This window comes from Vulpes vulpes, chromosome 8, assembly GCF_048418805.1.
Source record: "Vulpes vulpes isolate BD-2025 chromosome 8, VulVul3, whole genome shotgun sequence".
Classification (NCBI taxonomy): Eukaryota; Metazoa; Chordata; class Mammalia; order Carnivora; family Canidae; genus Vulpes; species Vulpes vulpes.
In genome coordinates, this window is record NC_132787.1 from 106,336,441 (window position 1) to 106,349,084 (window position 12,644).

General features: G+C 49.5%; 1 long non-coding RNA gene across 1 annotated transcript in view; it reads left to right on the forward strand.

Moving 5' to 3' along the window:
* The first annotated feature begins 553 nt into the window (after positions 1-553).
* LOC112927791 (uncharacterized) overlaps positions 554-12,644 on the forward strand; it is a 51,355-nt gene continuing 39,264 nt past the window's right edge. The window contains exons 1-2 of the long non-coding RNA XR_012003252.1: positions 554-682; positions 1,160-1,300. This is a non-coding gene — a long non-coding RNA (uncharacterized lncRNA). The remainder of the gene's footprint in view (positions 683-1,159; positions 1,301-12,644) is intronic.

A 12,644-nucleotide genomic window follows, 5' to 3' on the forward strand; every position in this document is an offset into this window, starting at 1 on the left:
TGGGAGCTCTCTGGGAATCGGCTGTGGCTTCAGAAAAGGAAGAAGTTTCAACTTTTCATTTCTAAAATGTTGGCTGATGACTCCTTTTTGCTTAGGGAAAATGTCATTGATAAATCCTGAAGCTAAATGTAGAAACTCTGGAGGGGAGAAAAAAAAAAAAAAAAAACTAACGGTGGGATGAGATGTGGTTTTCAGAGCTAGAGAAAACGTCCTGGAAAATTCTTGGTAACCGAAAACTAACTCGTGAAGCCGGGAACTTCCAAACCAAACACATCTCCTAATTCATTCCTCTGTTGAGTAATTCTTTGTGGACTGACTTGAGGGGAGGCATCCAATAAAATCTAATCGTTGGCGTGCAAATACGCTGGGGCTTTTATGGGTGACAATAAAATGTAGTTTATCTGGGAATCAGGTATTAGCTTCGTGGAAGAGATTTCTGTGTGTGTGTGTGTGTGTGTTTAAGATTTTTTTGGCAGTCCTAGGAAAGCTGCAGCATCCCACAAGGCACTGCCTGAAACGTTGGGATTCGAGCATGAAGTCGCAGCCTCTGCCTTCGTGCTTACGTTCTACGCCGGGATCCGAGACGGGATTCACCAATAAAACCCGGGTTTCCCTTAGGCAGCATTTACCGTGCGCGGCGTGGCCCGCGGCTGAGGGAAGGAGGTGCAGGGCCTGGGACTCGGTGAGTGGGGACAGGCAGAGGAGCAGGGGCAGCTGGCACCCAGGGGGTGGCCTGTCAGGGCTGACGCTCGGCCTGCGTGCTGCCAAGCGCAGTGTTTGAGGACAGGGTGAGGCTGGAGGGGGGGGAGGCTCCTGGGGCTGGGAAGACCTGAGGCCCTCTGTCTTCCAGAAGCCCCGCCACGTTCTCAGGGCACATTCTTGTGGGTGGCGGGTGGCGGGTGGCGTGGCCTGGATGCTGGGGGCCTTTAGGGCTCCTCCGTCCTGACCCCTGCTGGTCCTTGGGCGGGGGGGCGGGTTACGGCTGCAGGGGCAACTAGCTTTCTCCTCCAGCCCCTGGCTGCTCCTCTCTCCCCGGGGAAGAAGAAGAAGCACAGGCCAGTCCTTGGGTGATTTCTCCTACGTCTACATGCCGGGGTCCCCATCTCCCCCGCCGCTGTGCAGTGTGGCCCGCAGCAGACCTCGTCCTCTCACTTTGCAGGGGCTGCAGCCAGGGGCAGCGAGGCTCTACGCCCGGAGCTGGCCTGGCATGGGCACGGCCAGTCGACTGGAAAAGGTGCCAGCCGGCTCCTGGAGCAGGTGTCTTGGAGCAGGTGTGTCCTGGAGCAGGTGTCCTGAGCAGGTGTGTCCTAGAGCAGGTGTCCTGGAGCACAGGCACACGCACGCACACCCTGGTCTTGACTCTTGCCACGTGCTCTAGAGTCTTTCACGCTGACTCTCCTAGTTGAGAGAAGGGTGCTTACCTGCGTTACGAGCCTTGGAGCGGTTGGCAGGGGGGCAGGGTGGGAGCCCCGACGGGCGTGGGCTGGCTGAGAGGGCCTCATCTCGACTCCTGAGCACTCAGAGGTGAAGGGAAGTGATGGACCTGAGTCTAGAGCTGATGGGGGCCAGGGGAGAACCCTCTGAGGTGGGAAGGCTGATCCCCAACAAGGCTTTTCCGGGAGCATAGTTGAGGTAGCTGGGGTTGGTACCTGCGACGCCAGAGGACCTGGGAGATGCTTGGTCTTGGGGCGGGGGGTGGTCTGGGGTAAGAGCTGAGGCGGGGCAGGACAGGAGAGGACGGGGTGCTGGCGTGAGGCGACGAGCCACATCTGGTGTTCTGGTGGCCTGCTGTGTAGACAGTGCAGCCCCGTGTCTCTTAAGGACTGGCATAAGGAGAACATTCTGTTCCGTCTGCGTTCACAGCCCTCGCCGACTCTGGCTCGTGTGCCCCGGCTGCACACGGTCCTGCCCTTTCTCCTTAGGCGGGGGGTGGTAACCTTTCCAACTGCACACCGCAGCTGATCCCAAGAGTGAATGTTTGTGAGGGAAAACCAGCTTGTTATTTCAGCTTCAGTATTTATACCCACCCATAAAACTACACATGGAAACGACAAACAAATTTATTTGCCATTTTTGAAAATTTGGCCCTTAAAGGGCATTAACAAGAACATTGTGCCATTAGCACAGATTGTTTTTAAAACACTTGAAAAGATCCAAATTCTGCTGAATTTGGGGGCCAAGTAGATTGAAAATTGCATCTCGTATCCCAGAATCTCCACGCCGTTTAGCTGCGTGCGTGTTGGAGGAGAGAGTGGCTCCGACACGGCCTGTGTCGCACAGGGGGCTGCTCTCACCCTGTGCCCAGGAGGCTGCTCTGCAGACACCCAGGGGGGCCAGAGTGTCTGGTGGTCTGGGTCCCCCTGCAGGGGCCTGGGCCCGAGGGAGGGAGAGGTGGGCTGGTGCGGGCTTGAACCCTAGGGTGCCTTGCCAGGAGCCCTCACGGATCCGGGGCTCAGGAACAGACCCAGTGTCGCTCCATTCTTAGCATCCTTCAGGCCTAACTCACCACCCGTGGGAGGGGGTCACGCTCCTTCCCGTTCTGGGCTCTGCACAGACCTCAGCCCCAGCAACACCAAGCCTCCTGGGGTGCCCCCTGTCCCGCACGTCCTTGCACAGGAGGACGCTGAGCTCCGGTCTCTTGGGGCCCGTTGCGCCGACTGCCCCCAGCCCGGGTTAGGGACTCAGAATGCCCGTCCTGGGAGCTGCAGGCGTGGCGAGTGCACCCCGGGCTTCTGGAGCCCAGCCGTCGGAGGCCGTCCTGCAGCAGCTGCCGGGCTTCGGCCCTGCCGGGGCCTGTGTTCAGTCTTCCTTCTGCTCTGGGCCTGACCCTTGTCAGGTCCCCCGCTTCTCCTTAAAAATTGTGTGTAGGTTTATCCGAGCTTATTATGCGTGTTGCTAAGGATGTCACATCAAGGTTTGTTTCTAGAACTATCACGTCCATATCGCAGATGAGGGAACAGGCTCGGGAAGTTTGCAGGGCCCCTGTCAGCAGGTGCAGGGTCGTCACATCCGTGCCACGCAGTGCTTGAGCCGGTTGAGGCTTCTTGCAGGCTTCTGCAGCTCGTGAGCAAGAGACCCTTAAAGATCCAGCTGGTCCCTTGCCTCACCCAGGGTGGTGCCAAGACCAGGTTTGTGCCACCTTTGTGGCGTCCGTCTTGGCTGGGGCCAGGCAGCGCTGGGAGGGTCCCTGCTCTGGACTTCCGACAGGGTGTGTGGTTCACAGCTGTCCTGCGTCGCTGGTCCACTGGTCCACCTGTGTCTTCTCTGCGGGTCTGTGGCTTTGTCAGGGATAGAGCCGCAAATTATTTAGGTCCATCACCCAGGGCGAAGTAGGGGTACAGTGAATATTGTCGAATGGATGGGTGACTCCTTAGCTGGGGTGGAAGCAGGGAAGGAAAGAAGGAGAAGAGAGAGAAGCAAGTGAGTGGCGGCAGCAGACCCATGGGCGCCACTTCGGCACACGTGCCGGGGGCCTAGGCCGGGGGACGCCAGTGACTTTGAGAGTTCAGTCCTACTGAGATCGAATAACTTGCTGGAATCATCTCCTATTTTAATTAGGACATTGATATATTATATATGATATGTTATATATTAATATATAAAATATAATAATATTTTAATCTAGGGAATACGTGCTGGTGGGCCCACCGTGTCTCGGTAGATCCGGGGAGTCCAGGGTCAACGGGTGTGGACTCGCCAGCATCAAAGGTGATCTGTCAGGGGCGCCTGGAGGGTAGAGGAGCGCAGAGGAGGGACGGGTTTGTTCTGACCCTGCGCACCCCGAGTCTCCACTGAGAGCAGCCCTCAGGGTCAGCTTCAACAGCGGAGGGGATGTCACTGCTGGAAGGATGTGCGGAAAGCTGTCCGGTTGGGGAAGGAAGGTGGCGGTCAGCGTGTGTGAGGGTCATGGTACTTGGACAGGTACTTGGTACTTCGACTTTGCCCCTGGGGATACCCCAGGTTTTAGCACCCTGGGGTATTTATTCTTGCCGTTTTATGTAGAAGGAAAGAGAGTACTGGTGTGAAGCTCCGCTGCGGCTTGTCCAGTGGTCCTACTGTGGCCCCGGGTCACCGGGACCCCTTTAAGATGCAGTTCCTAAACACCCCAATGGCAATTGCAGTTCACTGGCCCAAGTGGAGACCAGGAATCTGCATTCTTACCAAACACCACAGGTGAGTCTGATGCAGCAGGTTCTTCCAATTCAATTTGTAAACCATTTCTCTGGGTCCCCGCGGGAAGGACACCTTGGCTGTTGGTTTAGGGAAGTGTGTGAAGGCGCCTTTCAGTTTTATCTGACGGGATCGTGGTTGTGGGGAGAGTAGTGCTGGGACGTTGAAACCCAGGGCCAGTATCTGTTTTCTCTAGAAGGAACCCAAGTCCTTCCTTGGGATCTAGGGGGGTGGTTCTGCTATGAAATGAGTAGGAGCTTTAGGGCCAATCCTAGAAATGGGAGCTGCCGCTGGGAACTGTGGGACAAGCACCGAGGAAGGTGCTGGCCCTGCAGCAAGGGGACAGCCTGAGACCCACGCGCTGGTGATGAGCTTTGGCAGCAGTCTGGTTGGATTTTATTTCTGGTTCTGTGCAGCAATTTCCCTCTTTTGTGCCCAGACCTTCAGTGAAAGTCTGTTGTTCACAACAGCCCTAGGGTAGGAGGAATGTTCTGGAAAATTAAAGACCTGGATCCTCAGCCCTTTAGAGCACAGTGGGAAGTCATGGCTGAGGTGGCGTGACGTTGCCTGGGGCTGCTGCAATAAGGCACCCCAAGCTGGGTGGCTTACAAGCATGGATATGTATTCTCTCCTGGTTCTGGGGGGTAAGAGTCTGAAATCAAGGTGTTGCGAGAGCCATGTTGAAGCCTGTAAGGAATCCCTCCTTGCCTCTTGCTGGCTTCTTCTGGTGGCCATCAGTCCTTGGGGCTCCTTGGCTTGCAGCTGTCACTCCAGACTGTCTCTGTGTCCGTGTCCAAATCTCCCTCCTCTTCTAAGGACACCTGTCATATTGGAAGAGGGCCTGTCCTAATGACCTCATTTTAATTTAAGTCATCTGCACAAACCCTGTTTCCCAATGAGGTCACAGTCCTAGGTCCCAGGGGTTAGGATATGAGTCTCTCTTCCCCGGGAGACACAGTTCAGCCCATAACAGATGGTCAGGTATGAGAGTGCATGCCCTTCTATCCCTCACCTTTTGAAGAATCTTTAGACATTTTGGAGGGGGATGGAATTATTGGAAGACTTAGCAGCAGCCTGTAAGCTGGAAGCTTCGGTGTTTTATCAGGATGTTCCAAGACAAGGTGGCCCCAGATGAACTTGGGCCCACTCTAGTTGCACATGTGTCGTGAGTGGTTACAGCTTAGCGCACTGTCTGTCCGAGGAATTACCTAACTTCGCTTGTGCTGCAGCCCAGCTCTGCGTCACCATCACAAGATTCGAGTCCGGCTTGTGTAGGGCCAAGTTCAGTTCTCCATGAAGACAGATACTTAATAAATGCTTCCAATGTTCAGACAATTAAATGGAATATCTGCGGGGCTCTTAGGTTCTCGGACAAACAGATTGCTGTGCAAAGTCAGAGCCTCATTATTTCACCAGGGGTTGGTTGGAAAAATAAGAAGAGACATGGTTACATAGTCCCCTTGGCTGGCAGTCGCAGTGCTTTGGACACGGGTCACATTCTGATGTCTGCTTGATCATAAACACCTGGTCCTGGAAGCATCCGCGGTTTATTTCATTTTTTTTTTTTTTTTAGAGACTCGGATGGCAAATTTAAAATTCAAATTCTTGTGAACAGCAGAGAGAATGTGGCTATAAAAGTGTTTCAGACCACAATGTTTTAAATGAAGGTTAATTTTCTGATAAAGTAGGAAATGAAGGAAAAATTATCTCCCTGCACGCAAGCATGGTTTAGAATACTATAGCTCAATTAGATGTTCTGATTGTGCAAACAATCAGCTTCATGTCTTGTTAAACTTCTCCTTTTCAAATTATGAAGCTTTTCTATACTAAGATTAGCGGGGGTATTAAGGATACAACAGATAAAAGATCCATCTGAGCTCAGAGGAAAATTATAACTTAAGAGGGTTCAAAACTAAATGAGGACTTCCTAAAATCCCACAGCGTAACCAACGTTATTAAAAAATCGTCCAGCATGGAAATTAGCTGTTAGACTCAGAGGAAAGAGAAGTTATTATTCTTTGCTTCTTTTTCCCCCCTCAGATATATCAAATGCTTTTTACCCAAAGGAATTCTGCTTCGTGCATACAGAAATATACATCAAGCTCGTTAAAGTATTATTTGCAAAATAGTTTTTGGGACACAGAATGTTTATTCCTCCTGGGCGGGGCTTGAAGAAAAGGAAGCTAAGACCATTAGGATTTCCTAACTTTTGCTGCAAATGAAATCGATACCCTAAGTTTTAAGAAGTACCTAATTTTTTCTGATTCATCCTCAAGTCTTTTCGTTCAACTCCAATTCGGGTTGTGTCCAGAACAAAGAGATGTGCAGTCACTGCGTACTGAGTCTCTCCTATTTTCAGTACTGATAGTGAAGTCACAGAATGTGTTAGCACACACTTTCTGGCACCTCGTGGGGTTGGTTCACCTAGTGAGCTAGTGATGCTTCATCTTCCTAAGACGTTGGTCACAGTCATGCCTGTCTCCTGTCTCCTTCCCACTTTTAAAAAAAGATTTTATTTATTTATTCATGACAGACACAGAGAGAGAGGCAGAGACACAGGCAGAGGGAGAAGCAGGCTCCCTGTGGGGACCCCGATGTGGGACTTGATCCCAGGACCCCGGGATCACGTCTTGAGCCGAAGAGGGCTCAACCGCTGAGCCACCCAGGGGTCCCCACCTTCCCACTCTTAATGTTGATTCTTCGCTGCCTGTGCTGGAAGCTGTGGCCATGACCCCTAACTGCTTCCCCTTTCCTCCCATCTCTCCCCTCTCCCATCCACCCTTCTCACAAGTGTGGAGCCTGTGTCCTGCCCAGCCTGATCACCAGCTGTGCAACATCACCATGCCTCCCTGTGTGTGGCTTCTCTTGAACTTTCTTTGGGTTATCTTCCCAGGCTTTGTGCCAGCTCGGAGGTCACATCTTCCAAGAAGCTTTCCCCAGCCCCAGGCTCCTGCTAATGGGTTAGGCATCCCCCTCTGAAGTGCTTTCCACAGTCATGTTGTCACCTGCTCCTTGTCTGTCTCCTGAATTTAGCTCTGAGGGCGATATCTGGGTCATATTCACCCTGATGTCTCTGGCACATAGCACGGTACCTGGCACTCACTGCGTACTCAACCAGCACTTACAATGCTCCTCATATAAGTCATCATTGAATACATTTGGGGGTTCCCAGAGGAGACCCAGACTCTTCTTTGAGGATGGCATGCACCCTCATGGGGAACCTAAGAAAATGTGATGCTAAAAGTCTAGGACCGAAGGGGTTGAGTAGAGGCTTGTCATAGTCTGGCTCCCATGTTGAGACAGGGTTGTGCCTGGGTGATTGGAAGAAGAAATCTGAGATGGAGCGGCGGCTTTGTTTGCAGATTGAAATGAATTCTTGCAAGTGACAGTGGATGAGGGATCCCATTTATCTCAGAAACAGGAGGCAAGAAGCACGGTCCTGGGTACCTTAGACATTAGCACATTCTTTGCTGAAATGGATTGAGTTACTTGCATTTTACATTGAATGACTTTGGGACGATGGTCAAGATGAGAACTTTGGAGTCAGACAGCCTGGGCGCAAATCTCACCACACTTATTAGCTGTGGGATCTAGGAAAAAGGCTAATCTCCATGCGTCTTGGTTTTCTCATGTGTGAAACGGGATTTTAAAAGGCACCATGAAGTGGTAGTGATGCTAAAATGAGATAATGGCTGTGAACACTTACCATAGTGTGTAGTGATAATAAAGGCTCGATAAACATCTTAGTTAAAACAGAGAAACTGAGGTTGGAAGGGTTTAAATCCTGATCACTTGGCTAGGGAGCAGTGACTTAGCTAGCTAATCACTTAGCTAGGGAGGATTTTGAGTCCAGATTTGTTTGTCTTACAAAAAATAGGACCATTCCTGCTCTACTGGACGGTTTCCTTAGAAACCCACTGTTATGTGTACCGTTGTTGACACTGGTGTTTGGAGCCTTTTGACCCTCCTGTACTTTGCTGCAATGAATTCAGAGATTTCCCCATCAAGAATGGACTGCCCATATGTTGTACTGTCAATTAACCAACACCGCAGGCATTTTCATGGAAATCCAAACTATATGTTGTTATTCCTAAATTTTTAGTTTTCAAAGGACATTCCTGGACCCGGCTGCAAAATCCCATAAATTAAATTGAAGTCAGTCACATTTATGATGGGGTTGTTAAAAAGCTGTAAGTGTTATGAATTTATGACTCTGTGCTCACATTCAGCTGTTCACTGCTTCTGCTTCTAGGTCTTTCTATCCTGTGTGGGATAAATTTATATTTGTGGGTGAGATCATTATAAATCTTTTATGCACCACGAGTGCAATTTTAAATGTTTGCAAGCGTGGAGAACTAGGCCCATGAGATATCTACTATATTCAATGGATTATGGCTCTTGTATAACTAGCAAGAAAAAAAAAATCTCTCAAACCTGTACCCAACATTGAACTCTGTAACCAGCACCTAAACCTCACTGAAGAAGGAATGCTTTATGGTGGAGCTAAACTTTGACTTTGTGGATAGTGTTTCAAAATTCTTTTTTTTTCTTTCACATTAAAAAACAAGCAAACAACTCCCCTTGATGACCACCCTTCCAGATGTCTCTTCCCGTGGCCATCCAGCTGAGCTTAGTGAGAAAAGAGTAGAAAAGTAAGAGTTTCTCCGCATCAGGATTTCATGACTCCTTTTGGAGTAGGGAGGCCAGCACAGAGCAGCTAGTGGTCCCTTCCTCATTACCGTTTGGAATCTTGATCTTGACCTTGCGTGTCACTGAAGTCAAAGTGTCTAAGAACATGCAGACATTTGGAGGAGGCTTTTTAAAAAAGTATTCTGAAAATGAAAAGATACGTTCTCTTTTTGCCAAGGGACAGCTGTCTCCTGTCTCACCCAGCCCCACTGGGTGACTTCATAAGCTCTGTGATGACAGGGCGAGGCCTCATGGCCATCCTGATGAGAAACTGGGAATTAAGCCCACTTGCATGATGTGACCAAATTAAAAGTGATAAGAGAATGTGATGGAGTATCATTAAAAGCAATTAATGAGATAGGATTTAATATGCACAAACATTTTGTGCTGACTTTGTGCTTTGGAGCATGAGGCTGTCAGTGGTGCTGTGTTTCCGTAGGAAACGATTTCAAAATTAATCCAAGCAACAAAATCGTCTGGAGGAACTTTAATAATAATAAAAAGAATTACACGTTCAGGCCCCTATCTAAGATATGAATCAGAATTCCCAAAGCCACAGCATATGTCTCTGTTTTTCATGAGCTCCGTGGATTGATTTCTGGGAACCAGAACACAGTTTGATGGTCCCCTTTCTCTATATCCTCTTGAAAATGGGTGTGAAGTACTTTGGGCCTCTTCATAGGAGGGAATTCTAAGTAAGTTGTGATTTCAGGGGCTCTCACTTCCCTTCTGTAGATGGAGAATTAAAGCCCAGAATGGTTTGCTGCTTGAGCAACAGCTTGCCCAGCTTATTGCAGACAGAATCAGGACTTGAGCTCATGCTTTTGGCTGCTCAGCCCGGGGATCTTTTACTAGACCTGTCACTCCCACTCTGACCTCTGAAGAACCCCGGGGTGCTACAGTGAACTTACACTGACCCTGCAGGATATGTAAATTTTTGAGTTTTCTAGGGAAATATAGCGGTGCTCTACAGTTGTCGGAGAGTGAGTGACCTACTAGCTGGAGATAGTTCAGTTTCGACACTCTGGGTCATGCTACATTCCTTTCAATAATGTATCTTTGCAAAACTGGGTTTCTGAAGGTTGCTGATATAAGAAGCAACTATTGTAGGAAAATCGATATGAAATAGGAATGTCTGCTCTGAATCCAAGGATTAAGAGGCTTCGATGAGCCCAACGGGTGCACACACCCAGTAGTAAATGACCATGTTAGGATGGAAAAAAAATGTTATTTTTTTTCTTCCATTTTGTGTCTTATTTTTAAAATGGCAACTAACTTCTAGGATACAAATGCTTGTAATCTAATTACTTTATAAGCAGACGTATTAGAGACCGCTGTTGGAGCAGGAATGCTGTGGAAACTAGTATTGAGACAATAAGGACACCATGAGCGAAGACAGTTTGGGAGCTAATCCCTACCGTCTTCTGCTCGTCACACACCACATTTTGACTTGTATAGTTAAAAGCTTTGGGTATCTGGGTTTCAAAAGACAAATTGATGTTTTTTTTTTTTTTTTCTTTTTCGTTTGGTGTCACTGGTCCTACCATTTCTTTTGGACTGCTTGCTTCCAAAAGAATATCGATGACAGTAGTTTTTATTTCAGCAACAAAGCTGCCCATTTCTGTTGAAAGGAGGTTATACTCAGAACTGTCTCATTGGAGGAATCGGGTCCTGAGGAGGAATGGACACAGGGCAGTTCCTCTGTCCAAAATATCAACCTGACTGCATGTTAGCGACTGTTACAACTCTGCCTCTTTGGGTTCTGTAGACTTCTAGAAACAACCACTGAGGTGCAGGTAGTTCTTAGCAGGCTTGTCTTGGAAACCTTGGTTGTGACCGAGGAGTCAGATTAGAGGAAGAGCATGTGGTTTGCCTGAACCTGGAGGTAAAAGGTGTCATTAGGGGAATTGCAGTGGGATCATGGATCCACCTGTTGCTTCTAGATCTGTCTGGTTCTGGGTAAAACAGGGGATGACAATCCCCGAAGGTCTAATGGAGAGCTCTGATTGTTTAGCTAATTGATATTTGCCAAGATAATCCATGTCACCCTTTGGTCATTTTGTCTAATTGGTAAAAACAACCCCTTCCATTTGCCTAGTGTTTTACCTTTCTAGAAGCTTCCTCCACCCCCGATCTCATTTGTTTCTTGCCACAACCCTCAGAGGTAGGGGTTCAGGATTACTGTTCCCATTTTTAACAAATGAGGAACCTGAGACCCAGTGACACCCGATGCCTTGGGCTGCTGAAGGAAAGAGAAAGAACAGGACTCAGGGCTTCTGGCTCTTAGTTCAGTGCTCTTTCCCTTGGCCACACCTTTATAGGTTTACAACCATTTCACAGAGGCCATTATGAACAGTAAAAGCCTGAGGCCATCAGTGTCCTCGCTCAGTGCTGCGGTGGTCATGAGGGGCCTTGGTCCGACCCCTACCCTCATCTTCCCTCTCGGTTTTGCTGTTTCTGCCTCAGGTGTGGCCGCTGCTGATGCCTTCTGCAGATCACCTGGTGTGCTCCTAGGCCCTCTGTGTCTTTATTCCTTGTTCCTCAAATACCATCTTGAAAGGTGCCCATCAGCCCCAAACCCAGCTCTCTGTACCTTTGTATGTCTCCATAATGAATGCACACCCTTCCCACGGGAGCTCCTTCCTTGAGGACTCGGAGGCACCTGCCACATACCGTCAGGCAGTCTGTGTGGGGACCCTGGGCTCCCCGAGTTCCGTGCCAGAGAGATGTGCAACCCAGGGAGGGGCCCACTGGTTCCATCACAGGGACACGAGTGCACAAAGGAAATGTTTTCAGGAGCTCAGCGAGCGAGAACAATGAAGCCAGTCCCGCAGGGAGGAAGCACACGGGGTACCTGCAGGTCTCACATGGAGTAAATCATTTGCAGGGGCTGTGGTTAAGGGTCAGTGTGAACGAGGCCCGCACCGCTGGGACACTCTGTACTTTTGATCTGGCCTTTCAAGCTTGGGTGATGCCAGGAAATTGGTTTTAATAGACTGAAGGCTACAGTATAGAAAATGAGAAGGGATTGTTATAAAAACAATGGAGATCAGGTCCCCACTCTCCCTCCCTCCCTCCCTCCCTCCTCCCCCCACACCTGTTCTTCCTCTGAAGTCCATGAATCTCTGCGCTGCGAGGGGCCCCAACACTGGTTGGCTGGGAAGCCCAGGGACATGCCGCCCATCTGATCTGCTTTTAGTCACAGACCTTTCTAGGACTCCACACACACTGAACATGTCAGAGAGCCATGACATGTGTCACTGAGTCATCTCCACCAGGCCAGTCATTTCAGCATAGGAAGCCGTGCACCTGTACTTTTTTTTTTTTTTTTTTGCGGTAAAAATTACTAATTTGGGGGAAGTGTTTAGCCAGCCTTGTCAGAGCTCGATTGATTAACCTCGTACTCATGGCCACACCCAAACCCTGAGCACTGTGGGGGTATAAGTAACACCAGCAGTGGCGCTGCCAGGCTTAGCTTTGCCTCTTTGTGATAGCACTGGAGAGTTTATGTCAAGAAAAGAGAGAGGGAAAAACCATCCCACGATCACTGCATCCCCCACCTGTCAGGTGGACATAAGAAGAGTTTCCTTCCTTCCTCTCATTCTTCGCCCTGTGGAACTGAGCGGCAGGGTGGCCTTTCCACATGACTTCTAGCGCTGGGACGGTGCCACAGCAGAAAGGCATCAAAAACAGCTGATTTTGCTGGAGAGAGAGAGAGAGAGACATATACTTGCTAGCTTCCTATTTCCATATGACTCTGTCACTGGGGACTGACATGTTTTCCG